The sequence below is a fragment of the Geotrypetes seraphini genome, chromosome 2 (genome assembly GCF_902459505.1).
Source record: "Geotrypetes seraphini chromosome 2, aGeoSer1.1, whole genome shotgun sequence".
NCBI lineage: Eukaryota > Metazoa > Chordata > Amphibia > Gymnophiona > Dermophiidae > Geotrypetes > Geotrypetes seraphini.
Window position 1 is genome coordinate 69,423,665 of NC_047085.1, and position 14,952 is coordinate 69,438,616.

Genomic DNA, 14,952 nt, shown 5'->3' on the forward strand with positions numbered 1-14,952 from the left:
CCTGCTGGCCAGAACTCCTCATCTTTCCCCCAAGAAATTCAACAGTTTTCCTTCCTCCCTCTTCGGCTGTACCAGCAGGTTAGTTTGTCTGCACAATATTCACTGCTGCTGTGCATCAGCGGGTCTGGCTCCCGGCACGATCTCAAAAAGCTGTGCACGCGCAGCTGCTGGAGTTGCGTCAGAGGAGAAGATTGAACAACAGAGCATGCGCGCATGTGCTGCTCCCTGAAAGCGTGTGGCTGGCCGAAAAAGAAAGCCGGAAAACTCGGCATCCGAGGTAAGGTGAGGGTGCTGCTGTTCCCGGCTCACATTAGGAAGCGGCGAGAGTAGTTCCGCCCCCCCCCCCGGGCCCCTCGGGCGACTTCGTTGTGTGAAACGAAGTTCGTTATAGGGAGCAAGACAAAAAGTTCGTTATGCGCAGCGTTCGCTGTGCGAGGCGTCCGTTATGCGAGGCACCACTGTATTATAATTATATTAGAAGAAGGAACATCCAGTGAGATCATCATGTTAGCAGATGACACAAAACTATGCTGGGCAATCAGATCGCAGAAGGATAGCGAGGAACTCCAGAGTGACTTGTGTCAGTTAGAGAAATGGGCGGAGAAATGGCAGATGAAGTTTAATGTGGAAAAGAGCAAAGTAATGCATTTAGGCAGAAAGAACAGGGAACACGAATATAGGATGTCAGGTGCAACTCTGGGTAAGAGCGAACAAGAAAAGGACCTGGGTGTACTGATAGATAGGACCCTGAAACCGTCGGCACAATGCACGGCAGCGGCAAAGAAAGCAAATAGAATGTTAGGCATGATAAAGAAAGGAATCACGAGTAGATCGGAGAAAGTTATAGTTCCACTTTATAGAGCAATGGTCAGACCACACTTGGAATACTGTGTCCAACTTTGGTCTCCCAACCTAAAGAAGGATATAAAACTGCTGGAGAGGGTGCAGAGGCGAGCAACGAAGCTAATAAAAGGTATGGAGAACTTGGAATACGAGAAACGACTTAAGAGACTGGGATTGTTCTTGAGAAAAGGAGACTGCGAGGGGATATGATTGAAACTTTCAAAATACTGAAAGGAATCGACAAAATAGAGCATAAAAAAAAAATTATTTACAATGTCCAATGTGACACGGACAAGAGGACATGGACTGAAGCTAAGGGGGGACAAGTCCAGGACAAATATCAGGAAGTTCTGCTTCACGCAACGAGTTATATCCACAGACTCGCACTGGCTAGGAGAGTCGAGGAGGCAGAGAGCCAGTTCGGGAAGGCAGAGAGCAGGTTGCGGCAGAAAGCAGGAGAAAGGTCGTGGCAGAAAGCAGGAGAGCCGGGGAGGCAGAGAGCAGGTTTATTTCAGGGCTGGCAGGACAGTCAGAATGGCCGTGAGCAACTGGTCCCCAGCAGTTGCTTCTTTTTGGATTGGCCAGCCCAGTCAGTGTGCCTGAATTTTGGTAGTGAATTGTGTCCTTCCTACTTTTCGTGCCGTTTCCCCTCATTTGCATGCACAGATCGGAGGATGATCAGCACAAAGGTTAGTGAATCAGGTTGGAGGAAAATTGGGCCGCAGAGGGGTCGCAAACCAATCAATATACGATCAGTTTGCTTAGTGAATCTAGCCCAGGGGTGGGCAACTCCGGTCCTCGAGGGCCGGAATCCAGTCGGGTTTTTAGGATTTCAATGCATATTCACCTGGACACCTGGAATGCTCTCCCAGAGGAGGTTATTGCGGAATCCACCATTCTAGGATTTAAAAGCAAACTAGATGCACATCTCCTTACGAGAGGCATAGAGGGATATGGGTGACTAAAATTTTTCTCTAAGAAGATTTTTGAAGCAGTAGCTCGTTTTCAAATCAATCCCCCTGATGCAGCAGTAATTGTGAAACAGGACCTGTCGGGAGTTATAAGATGGGTGGCTTTAGTCTGGGAGGGTGGGCCAGTGAACTATGGAGAGGAGGACCCAGGCCCATTAGCCACTCTAACCACTGCATTCATGGTGGAAAGTGTGAGTCATCAAACCCCTACTGTATTGCCATATAGGTGCCACCTACAGCCATAAGGGCTATTGGGGTTGTAGACAAATGGATATAGTGTGTTTTGGGGGACTCACCATAACCTATAAGGGAGTTCTGGTGAGATTTTTATGTGACATCCTTTTTGTGAAGTTCACAGCAGTACCCTGTAAGGTATCTCTCTGCTCTGTTGCCATGTCTGGGTGGCCAGTCCATCACAATGCTGGCCCCTCCCACATTCAAAAGGTCTTGTTTTGGGCGTTTGGGACTTGAATGAATTTTTAGTTGAGAATGTGGTATTAAGATAGACGTAGTGGTGGTCTGGATGATCAAATGCCTGGATGTTCAGACAGACAATTAAAAAAAAATATGATAGAGGTTCTTTTCGAGAATGGACATTTTGCCACTGCTAACTGTGGGTGACTAGCACCCTATGTCCAAATCGGACTTAGATGCTTTTTTTATTATGCCCCTCCACCTCAATTTCTCATGGTAAACCAAAGCCCATGGATTCCCTATTTACCATATAAGGCAAAACCCATGCAATCTCAAATCTGGAACACTATATCAGACAATTTAGCAAACTTCAAATAATCTAATGATCCTAGTCTACAACCCTTTAAGTTTTCCTATTTCTGCAATTTATTATTAGCTGGTAAAAGAAAAAAAGACTAACATGTAAAGTTACTTCACTCTTCATTTAAAAACTTACAGGTAGGTCTCCTTTTAGGAAGCCATGATAGGCTTTTTTATTGCCAGCTACGCGCATAGTAATTCTATCTCCGACACGCATAGTAATTCTACGAGCATTGGGGCTTTTACTGCTGCAGCCAGCGATATGAAAGCCTAACATGGCTTCATAAAATAATAGTAATAATAAACAGTTTATATACCGCAGGACCGTGAAGTTCTATGCAGTTTACAATGATTAAAAATGCTACAAATTGAGCAGAACTGACAAGCTAAAACTGGTGAATAGCAGGGAGGTGGGGTTTAAATCTATATCTAAACGGGAATCAGAATTTCCTAAAAGATCATTTTGATTGGAAGGAATTCTGGACGTCAGCAGCAAGACCCACTCTTTCTTCAGCAATCTCTCAAACAGCCTTTTTTATAATGCATATTGGACTCCTGTTAAACTAGCAAAAATTTCAAGAATAGCATGTTGGTTATGTTTAAAAGATCCTGGATCATTATCGCACTTACTTTTTTATGGTTCTAAGTTCACTCCTACTGGGTTGACATCTGGAATAAAATCTGCTCAGTCCTGAATACGGACCCAAACATATACATTTTCTAAGAAATTATTATTCTCTGTTCATCAGGGATTTTAAAATCACAATGTACTCATGCAAAACTGCTAAACATAATGCTTGCATTAGCGTTCCACCTGATCATCAGTCATTGGAAAGTTAATTCTAGACTCTGCCCTTAAATGGTGGAATTATGTTTATGTTATTAGAAAATATGAAGAAATAATTACCATAGAAATCATAATCTACATTTTAGAAAAGCATGGGCTGTGTTTGACTTGTATTGCAATAATTGCTAAAGATTTGAGGTATATTATGCTCAATCCTCACTGTATGTTGACCTGTATTACATCTAAATTATTGTATAATGGCATTTCTCCTTATTGTTTATATCTGTTTTCTGTAAACTGTTAAAAAATTCAATAAAATATATATAACGGTATATAAAAAAAGCTGCACAGTGTATATTGGCACCTAGTTAGATTTAAGAAAGCTGGTTAAACAACAGCAAATGTGAAATTGTGTACAATAAAACCATCAATTAAGGATTGGTTGCTTGAAGTTCATATCTTGCAGGGTTTCATTTCCTATATCCAGCTCATAAATACAGGATCTCAGACAGGAAGCTACCAGGAGATTATTTTAAAGATAAGACTCATGGTGAAGAATTGAATAAGACAGGAATGCATTATGGGTGAAGAAAAGGAGGAAGTTTATTATGTAGGGGAGGAGTGGAATGTGGGAAAGTTTCTGTCCAAGAGATGACGTGGAATGACTAAATGTTCATACAGATTGTTTGTATTACTGCTTGTATTGCATTTTTTAATTAGTTTAATCGGTCTACTGTAGAAACAAATGTTGACAAGCTATATATTTGAGGCCAGACATAACATTAAATCAACAAAGAGCACTGTAGTGCGAATAGGTAGTGAAGTTAAAAAGGAAGAGTATTTTCTTCAACGAATGCAAAACAGAGCTATGTCTCTGTCTCTCCCCAGTTGGTCTGTCTTGTCTGGGTTAGATAAATAAACATTTGATTTATTGACTGATAGACCTGAAAAAGCATTTCAGCAATTTAAATCATCACTGCTTTCCTACAGTCTAAAAAAAGGTGGTTGTGACTCTTTTAAAGGTTATTTTTTCTGCTAGCCTGATTTTCTCATTTAGAAGCAATACTTTAACACATATTTTAATACCACTCCCATTTCTGAGTTGGTGGAGAAAACGAGTATTGGATACAGTGATGTACCTAAGGTATGTGACACCCGGGACCAATCATTTTTTAACAGCTTCCCAAAAATAAAAAGGGATCGGAGGAGCACCCCCTAGGAGCTGCTGTTATGGTATCCTGTCCTGACCTGGTTAGTAAAAAAATGCATTAAAAATAGTCTAATTAAAAGATTACTTTATTTCCATTTTCTATTTAAAAACGTTTATCAATACAGCTACAATAAAGCAACAAAAAATATATTTTTTTCTACCTTTTGTCATTTCTGCTTTAATCATTCTCTTCACTCTCTTCTTTCCATCCAATATCTGTCCTCTCTCTCCCTTCCATGCATCTGCCCTCTCTGCCTCTACCATTCACTGTGTCCCCATCCATCCCCCTGTGGCCCTGTCTCTCCTTCTGTCCAGCTTTTTTCCTTCTGTTCCTTTTTTCCTCCTATAACCCTCATCCTAGGGTAAACATCTCTCACTTTTTTTCTCTCCATTTGTGGATTTAGCATCTTTTCCACTCTTCTTTCCTCATTTCTCTCTCTCTCTTTCCTCTCTCTTACAGCTCAGCTGTCCCAGCATCTCTCTTTTTTCCTCCTTCCATGACTTTAGCCTCTCCCACTCTTCCCCACTGCCCTATCGCTCTCTTGTCTCCAGGCCATCTCCTTTCCTGCCTGCCCTGTAGTAAGGCATCTTTTTTTCCTCCCCTCCCACTGAGATTTGCCATCCTCCATCCATGTCCCGTCCCCCCAAGGTTTGATAACTCTCCCTATCCCCTTTCTTCCCTCCCTCACTTGCTCTCTGTCACCCCACCCCACACACACCATTGGCAGCACAGCCTTCACAACTCTGCTCTTGCTGGCATCGGGTCTTCCTCTCTGTTGAGTCCTGCCTACTTCTGTTTCCGCAAAGGCAGGACCTAGCAGAGAGGAAGGGGCAAGAGCAGCGTGTTCTGAAGTCTGCTGCTGTGGAGAAGTTCCCAGACCATGACGATGCTGGGCCTGCACTGAATTGGTGAGGCTGATTTTTTTCCCAGTTCGAATCAATTTGAATCAGTGAATCAATTCAAATTGGGAATCGAGCAGCTCTAGAAGCGACCCATTTACAAATAAGCAAAGACACTTTATTAATTTGGAAATATTAATTGGAAAGAATGCATACTTTGTAAATAGGTCTCAGTCAGAGCCTCTAATGTAAATATAAAATATAAATACTCCAGCTGATGAGGACCCTCAGTTGAAGACTTCTCTGAAGGTAGCCAAAACTTTCTTCTACCAAGCTTGGCAGGCAGCAGCAATGTCCCTAAGCCATTAGTGGCTCAAGGATGCTGCCAGAGACTGCTACGGTTGGTAGAAGGGAGTTCTGGCCATCTTTGGAGGAGGTCCTCAGCTGACAGTGCTTGCGAGTCCCCAAAAGCTACAGCAAAAGTCAGCAAGTACTTCAAAATTGGAGAAATAAAAACAGAAATGCATTTCCTTTTCTGTTGAACACAGTACAAAAATATCTGCTATACACATTTCCCAAAGCTAATGTATTTTAGTCAATACATTCAAAATAAAATTATTTTTTATACCTTTGTTGACTGGAGATTTATTTATCTATCAAGTTGGTTCCAGTTTCTCTTTTTTCTTCTTTCCTGTCTTCTGCAAATTCTTCTTCAAGCAATTGCTATCGGTCTTTTCTTCTCTCTGCTGTCTTGTTCCATTCCCTCACTACAACTGCCTCTGACATATTAATGTTTCCATTCAGCTCTTTCCTCTCTTTCTTTTCTACCTGTCCACTTGAATTTCACCCTCTTTCTTCCTTCTCTTCACTTTTCAACTACCTTTCAAATTTCCATCTTCTCTTACCCATTCTTCTGTTCTTTTACATCTTCAGTCTACTCCCCATTACCATATTTTCACCCACTATAATCACTGTCCTCTGCTCATTTATTTCCCTGCCAAACCCCTCCTCTCCCTCCACCTCTCCCACATGGTGCCACCATTCCCACCATGCTGCATCTCTCCCTCCCTTCCCTCCACCACCATAGCCAACATTCCTCCCTCTGGTATCCATTTCCATCTGTCCCACCCTTCTCTCTCCATAATATCCAATATTTCTCCCACCCTCCTCTCCTCCACCATGTTGAACAATTTTCCCAATTTCTTCCTTTCCCCATGTGCACCCTCTCTCTTTCCCTCCTGCTCCATGCCGCCATGTCAAACCATTCTCCATTTCTCTTCCCTTCCCCACTGTCAGCATCTGTCTTTCCCTCACTTTCCACTCCCTAACCCATGCAGCATCTCTTTTACCCTCCTTCCCATCCCCATCTAACCTGTCCATCACTTTTTCCCTCCATATTTTCATCAATGACCTAGAAGAAGGATCATCAAGTTTGCAGACGACACAAAGCTATGCAGGGCAATCAAATCGCAGAAGGATAGCAAGGAACTCCAGAGTGACTTGTGTCAGTTAGAGAAATGGGCGGAGAAATGGCAGATGAAGTTTAATGTGGAAATGTGCAAAGTAATGCATTTAGGCAGAAAGAACAAGGAACACCAGTATAGAATGTCAGGTGCAACTCTGGGTAAGTGTGAACAAGAAAAAGACCTGGGTGTACTGATAGATAGGACCCTGAAACCGTCGGCACAATGAGCAGCAGCGGCAAAGAAAGCAAATAGAATGTTAGGCATGATAAAGAAAGGAATCATGAGTAGATCGGAGAAAATTATAATGCCGCTTTATAGAGCAATAGTCAGACCACACTTGGAATACTGTGTCCAACACTGATCTCCCAACCTAAAGAAGGATATAAAACTTCTGGAGAGGGTGCAGAGATGAGCAACGAAGCTAATAAAAGGTATGGAGAACTTGGAATATGAGGAACGACTTAAGAGACTGGGATTGTTCTCCCTTGAGAAAAGGAGACTGCGAGGGGATATGATCGAGACTTTCAAAATACTGAAAGGAATCGACAAAATAGAGCAGGAAAAAAAATTATTTACAATGTCCAATGTGACACGGACAAGAGAACATGGACTGAAGCTAAGGGGGGAGAAGTCCAGGACAAATATCAGGAAGTTCTGCTTCACGCAACGAATGGTGGACACCTAGAATACTCTCCCAGAGGAGGTTATTGCGGAATCCACCGTTCTAGGATTTAAAAGCAAACTAGATGCACATCTCCTTACGAGAGGCATAGAGGGATACGGGTGACTAAAATTACGCCAGGTATACACCTGGCTGAGCCTCCGCGTTGCGGATCGCCAGACTTGATGGACCGAAGGTCTGATCCGGAGATGGCAGTTCTTATGTTCTACAAGTTCTAAGTTACATATAAATCTGCCTTAAGAGCAGCTTTAAAAACATAACTCGTTCTTAATCTGGGGACATATACATGTGTGTTTGTGTGTGCTGTGCAGTGTCTTGCAACCTAAACTTCAATGAGCATGTTGAGGTAAATGTTTGAATAATGGTTTTGCTTGCTTTCATAGCTGTGTGGCTGTGGCAGTATTCAACTATCTTCCCATCAATCCAGTTCCTCTTATTGTAATATACACCCAATATGAAGCTTCTAATCACTGCTACTTTCCAGATTCCTGTTGCAAAAATCTCATGGTAGCTGGCGGGTACATCCTGTTTCTTTAAAATGTATATTAGCTTATTTTCTACAGGCTGCGAACATCAGTTTTTTCTCTCTTTCCTTTTCCTATATTAAGGTAAAAATGACTTACAGCCATAGCATGTCACATGCCTCTTTATCTCTGTACAGAGTCAGGGACAGTCCTGATTTGGTTGCATTGTCATTTTTAGTGAGGGAAGTTAATCCAGTTTTACTAACTAAAAATAAGTAATTCTTTTAAAAGCATTAAAGATAAGGTTGACAATACTGGTAGTTCGCACAATAAAATGTAATTGGATTCCAAGGAAAGCTTTGATAAAATTCTGTGTGCTAACTAAACAAGGACTGTGTTAAACAATTGGATGATAAGCGCTCTGTTCAAATCCGAAGCACAGAGCACTTGAAAGGAGAACTTTTGAGAGAACTGCTCTTGCATAAAACTCAATAAAAATAACCCCAGCAATCCAACAAAAAACTGGTTTCATGAATGTGGTAGTTGGAGTAAACATGAAGCCTTTTTGCCCCATAGACACAGGATGATTGAAGCAACTCCATATTCATTATAGAAGGCATTTTAATCTTCCTGACTCACCAAATCAGCCACCTTGAAATTATCATTCATTTGTGTAGCAAATATCACCAGACATATGCAGTAATGAATAGTGCTACGTGGGAGGTAATTTTACAAAGGACTTTCAGCACAAGAAGCCTGTTTTACACATGGGAAAAGCCTCATATAAAACTGCACAGTGATCTACTTGTATATACTGATATGAATGCTGCATATAAACATAGAAACATAGAAGATGATGGCAGAAAAGGGCTACAGCCCATCAAGTCTGCCCACTCTGCTTACCCACCCCCTGTCTATGCCCTAATGACCCAATTTCCTTATCTTGACCCTCGTAGGGATTCCACATGGGTATACCATTTATTCTTAAAGTCTGGCACGCTGTCTGCCTCGATCACCTGCACTGGAAGCTTGTTCCAATGATCAACCACTCTCTCTGTGAAGAAATACTTTCTGGTGTCGCCATGAAATTTTCCACCCCTGAGTTTGAGCGGGTGCCCTCTTGTGGCCGAGGGTCACTTGAGAAAGAAAATATCATCTTCTACTTCGACACGTCCCGTGAGGTACTTAAATGTTTCGATCATGTCTCCCCTCTTCCTACGTTCCTCGAGAGTGTAGAGCTGCAATTTGTTCAGTCTCTCTTCATACGAGAGACCCTTGAGCCCCGAGATCATCCTGGTGGCCGTCCGCTGAACTGATTCAATTCTGCGCACATCTTTACTGTAATGTGGCCTCCAGAATTGCACCCAGTCAGTGGCGTACCAAGGGGGGGCGGGGGGGGGGGGGCGGTGCGCCCCGGGTGCCAGCCCTAAGGGGGTGCTCCCGGCCTTGCCGTTCAGTCCCCCCCCACCCCCGAAGGACCGCTCGCCCCACTGACCTTCCTGCACCACCTGTGAAGCAGTCCGCAGCAGGATCGCAAAGTCAGCGTCAGCGATCCCTGCGCTGCGATCCCGCCCCTCCTCTGACGTCAGAGGAGGGGCGGGACCGTGGCGCAGGAAGCAGCGCAGGGATCGCTGACGCTGACTTCGCGATCCTGCTGCGGCTGCTTCATAGGTGGTGCGGGGAGGCCAGGGGGGCGAGCGGTCGTTCGGGGTGGGGCGGGGCATCAGGCCTTCAGGGTGGGGCGGGCGGGCAGGCAGGCAGGCAGGCTTTCAAGGGGGAGGGGGTAACAGGCAGGCAGGCAGGCCTTCAAGGGGAGACAGGCCTTCGGGGGGGGTGCAGACCTTCAGGGGGTGCAGGCCTTCAAGGGGCCTTCAGGGGGGGGTGTAGGCCTTCGGGGGGGTGTAGGCCTTTGGGGGGGTGCAGACCTTCAAGGGGGTGCAGGCCTTCAAGGGGGGGGACAGGCCTTCAAGGGGGGAAAGGCAGGCAGGCAGGCCTTCAAGGGGGAGACAGGCCTATAAGGGGGGGACAGGCCTACAAGGGGGTGGGACAGGCCTTCAAGGGGGGGACAGGCCTTCGGGGGGGTGCAGACTTTCAAGGGAGTGCAGGCCTTCAAGGGGGGGGTGCAGGCCTTCAAGGGGGGGTGCAGGTCTTCAAGGGGGAGATAGGCCTTCAAGGGGGGGAAGGCAGGCAGGCAGGCAGGCCTTCAAGGGGGGACAGGCCTACAAGGGGGGGACAGGCCTACAAGGGGGTGGGACAGGCCTTCAAGGGGGGACAGGCCTTCAAGGGGGGGAAAGGCAGGCAGGCAGGCCTTCAAGGGGGGACAGGCCTACAAGGGGGGGGAGAAGCTACAAGGGGTGGGACAGGCCTTCAAGTGGGGGACAGACCTTCAGGGGGGTGCAGGCCTTCGGGGGGTGCAGACCTTCAAGGGGGGGACAGGCAGGCAGGCCTTCAAGGGGGGGACAGGCCTACAAGGGGATGGGACAGGCCTTCAAGGGGGGTGCAGGCCTTCAAGGGGGGACTGGCAGACCTTTAAGGGGGGACAGGCCTTTGGGGGGGACCATGATTTAGAAGTACACGGAGGGAAGGGGGTGTTCAAAGAGACGTGCATATGCCAAACTTTGGGGGGGGGGGAAGAAATAATGGGTCTGAAAATAGAGGAGAGGGAGAGAGATGATGGACCATGGGATTTAGGGAGGGAAGGAACAGAAAGGGAAAGAAATTGGACACAAGGGATGGTGTGGAGGAGGGATAGAGATACTGGATAGGAGGGTAATTAGGAAAAGAAAGGGAGAGATGGTGGACTCTGTAGTGGTGGGGAAGGAGGGAGAGATGCCGGATGAAAGGGTATTTAAGAAAAGGTGGATCTGTGGAGGGAGATGAAAAAAAGGAAAGATACCAGACTTCCTGGGAAGGGAAGGGAAATGGAAAGGGAGGACAGAGTTGGCAGATGGATGATTAGCATGCAGAAAGAAGGAGACCCTGGCAAGCAAGTTATCAGAAGAAAACCAGAGCCTTGGACCAACAAGATTTGAAATATAACCAGACAACAAAAGGTAGAAAAATTAATTTTATTTTCTGTTTTGTGATTATAATATGTCAGATTTGAAATGTGTATCCTGCCAGAGCTGGTGTTGGACTGCAAACGTGAGCTAGGATTTAACAGAGAGAGGAAAAGTCCTTTTTGTTTCTTTATTTTATTTACACCACAGCGCCAGTGTGGTTAGGAGAAGCCAAAGGGGGTGAAAAAGCTATAAAACCCACCAGGAGTTTTGAAAAAAATCACCCAACTGGGCAGGAAAATCGAATTGAAAAACCAATTCAATAGGGCTGAATCGAATCAAAATTTTTTTTTCCTGTATCTGGCAGCATTAGTTTGCGCTACTGTCTTAGACTTTAGGACCTGGGATTGGGGAGAGATGGCATCCTCAGTACTTTATAATGCAAGTGAAACGAGGATTTGGTCAGACTTTTGAAGTGTCTGCAGAAAAAAAATATTGTATAGGCCGGGGACATGAGACAGCAGGAAATGGGAACTTTTCTTCCTTCTATTTTTGTGAATGGAAAGGCTGAGGATGTCAGAGAGTTCAGTTAAAATATGTGCTTTATAAGAAAATATAATAATGTGTTTTATAAAGTTTATAGCATAGCTGGCCTACCCAGTGAGGTGTTCCTAGTGGTGATGGTGGCAGCGTGTCAATGTGTTGAGAGGAAGAGGTGGTCTGGGAAATTCTGCTGAGCAAACTCCGGGCCCATTTCCACCCCCCAGTTAGTCCACTCCACTCAACTGGTTCACACACTGAGTGGGTCTTTGGGTGTTGTTTGGGATCTCTTCCAGTGGTTTATCAGTATCTCCTTCTGGTCCAAGAGGCTATGTAGTGATTGAAAGAAAAAAACAGACCTTTGCACATTTTTGCACTATATGGTGGATGAATGAGGAGATTCACATTTCCTGCACAGCTAAGTCCATGTGAAGTTACCTTGTGCTGTATTTGACATCTAGCAAGGTCTCTGTTTGAAAGGAAAGATCTAAACTTAAAAATGAAGTGGCCAGAAGTTATGGTAAAAGCAGATAGTGTAGCTGGTTTTAAGAAAGATTTGGACAAATTCCTGGAGGAAAAGTCCATAATCTGTTATTAAGACATGGGGGAAGTGTCTGCTTGCCCTGGATCGGTAGCATGGAATGTTGCTACTCTTTGGGTTTTGACCAGGTATTAGTGTCCTGGATTGGCTACCATGAGAATGGGCTACTGGGCATGATGGACCATTGGTCTGACCCAGTTAGGCTATTCTTATGTTATGTTCTCATCTGTAGGGGCCTTTGTTTTCACTTCTTATTTTAATGTATTTTTTTTTCTGGGAACTTATCAGTGTTTTTTATAATGGGAACAAAAATGGAAGAGAATTAATGTGTGTGGGATGAGGGGGTAACTAATTTCTTCAGCTTAATAATTCAATCCACTTCAAACAGACATAGGAGAACTCACGCACCATTCACACACCCTCCAACCAAAAACGTCAAAAGAAAAAAACTGTTCGACAACCTCCTAGCCATTCGAGCTGCAACACTCGACCCCCAACTCTACAACCAATTGACATCGACCACATACTGCAAAACCTTCAAAAAGAAATAAAAACCCTTCTATTCAAAAAACACATAAAACCGAACTAACACAATCAGAACTGTCCCAAGCATCACCTGCAACTACTCCATATGTACTTCTGATGTCATGACAATTCAGACATAATTTATGTTATGTTATGTTATGTTTGGAATATAAGAAAATTTTCACTGCCTATTTCTATTCTGACCATTTATTCTGTTTCATGGTCATTACAAAAAATATTTTTTTACATAGGGGGGGTGTCAAAAAATGATGGGCCCCGGGTGCCACATACCCTAGGTACGCCACTGCACCCAGTACTCCAGATGAAGTCTCACCATATTCCTGGGGCTACAGTTTGGGGGTAGCAGAGGCACAGATACAATATGCATTATCGGTTGTGGATCTGAGCACTTCATGAAAATTCAGATATCATTTGCAATTATTTATTTGAAATATTTATAGGAGTTTCAAATTAGAAATGGTGACAAAGAAATAATGTGATACATGCATAGGCCATACACACAAGTCTTCAAGGGCTGGGTCTGAGGCCCCAGTGCTCTAAAGTTGCCATTAAAATCCTGTGAACTATTTTAATACAGGTAAATTTTTCGATTTCTAAACAACGAGCGATGCTCCAAAAACATTGCATGCAAATGAGGCCAGGGAAATGTCATCTGATGAGTCATTGGAGAAAGCGACTGACACGTGCGCAGCATAGTTCATGGAAAAGAAACATAAATATACGCAAGTGCCGGGAAAAGCTAGGTGGTGAGCACACAAATCATAGGTGTGCCTTATTGTAGCGTATGTTATGTTATGTTATTTATTTCTTATATACCGCTAAATCCGTTAAGTTCTAAGCGGTTTACGGAGAAATATACATTAAATATACAATAAAGGATACAGTAAAATAAGATAAATAAATAAAGAATGGGTACTTTGAAATTCCCTTACTGTCCCGAAGGCTCACAATCTAATTAAAGTACCAAGGACAAATAAATTAGCAAGTAGTAGATAGGAAAATAAAGATAGCGGAAATGAGATATAAAGCTTCCAACAAGAATACATAAAACTCTCAATATCATACTGTTAAAAAACAAAGCGTACATATCAAAGTAATAAAGTAATGGAAAGAAACTGATTAAATAGAAAATAATTTTAAGAAATTAATCAAATATAAGAAGAAATAAGCATATCATAGGCATACGTCATAAGCGTCATTCGGGAGAGGTAGAGAACTATCAACAAACAATGCTAATGTTGGTTGTTTTTTTTTTTAACTTCATGCAATCAGCAGCTCCAGTCCTGCCAGTATACAGTTTTAACAAATGTGCCTGAGATGCACCTTTAACGCACGTGCCTGAGATGCGCTTTTAACCCATACTGTTCAATGCTACCGATGCCGCCAGACCTGCTGGTAATTTTGGAGCATTAAAGGTCAGACTTAATATTGTACCTAAGCTCTCTCTGCTTTTATAACCTCCCTGTTCTTCTATTACCCCGCTTTCCAAATCTATGTTTGTTCTACTGGTAACCTGTTCTCAGAAACTGTTTTTGTTCTACTGTTATCTGCCCTGAGCTTTCTGGTAGGATGGGATTTAAATCAAAATAAATAAATACTTAATTTTGTGCATCACCCAGCACTGTCTGGGTATTGCCTGGAGTGCTCATTTTAATATTAATCAGCTTATTTGACTATATTTCCATACTACCGTATTTTGCACAGAGCTGTTTTGTGCATCAGGAGCTAGAATGCTTGTACACTAAACTGGTTATAATTGGTTTAGCGACAAACTTTGAAGGCATCGGGACCTGACTACCCAAGTTGCTTTTATAAAATAGATTTAAAATGAGCACCTTTTTGAACTTCTCACATAGGTGTTTTATCATAAAATCAGGCCCATGATTGGCAGTCCTTGCTTTAAAATCTAGTCAAAATTTACCACTGAAGTGGTAATGCTGAACATGGATGAGGGATAGGAACACAGTGGTTGGGGGGGGGGGAGAACAGAGATACAGAGGGTGATGATGGATGGGGGATTATGAAGACAGAGAGGAGATGATGGACAAGGGAAGATAGGGATACAGAGAAGGGAAATGCTCAACAAAGAGACACAGAGAAAGGGGATTGGATGGTGGACATTGAAAGAGAAGAAATCACAAATGGACAGTAGACCCTGGCAGGATATATAAGAGAACACAGAAGAAAGTAAAAACCAGAGACTGAGACCAACATTAGAAAAATGAAATGACCAAGCAAAGGTTAACAGTTAATTTTATTTTCTAGTTCATGATTAGAATATGCTAGTTT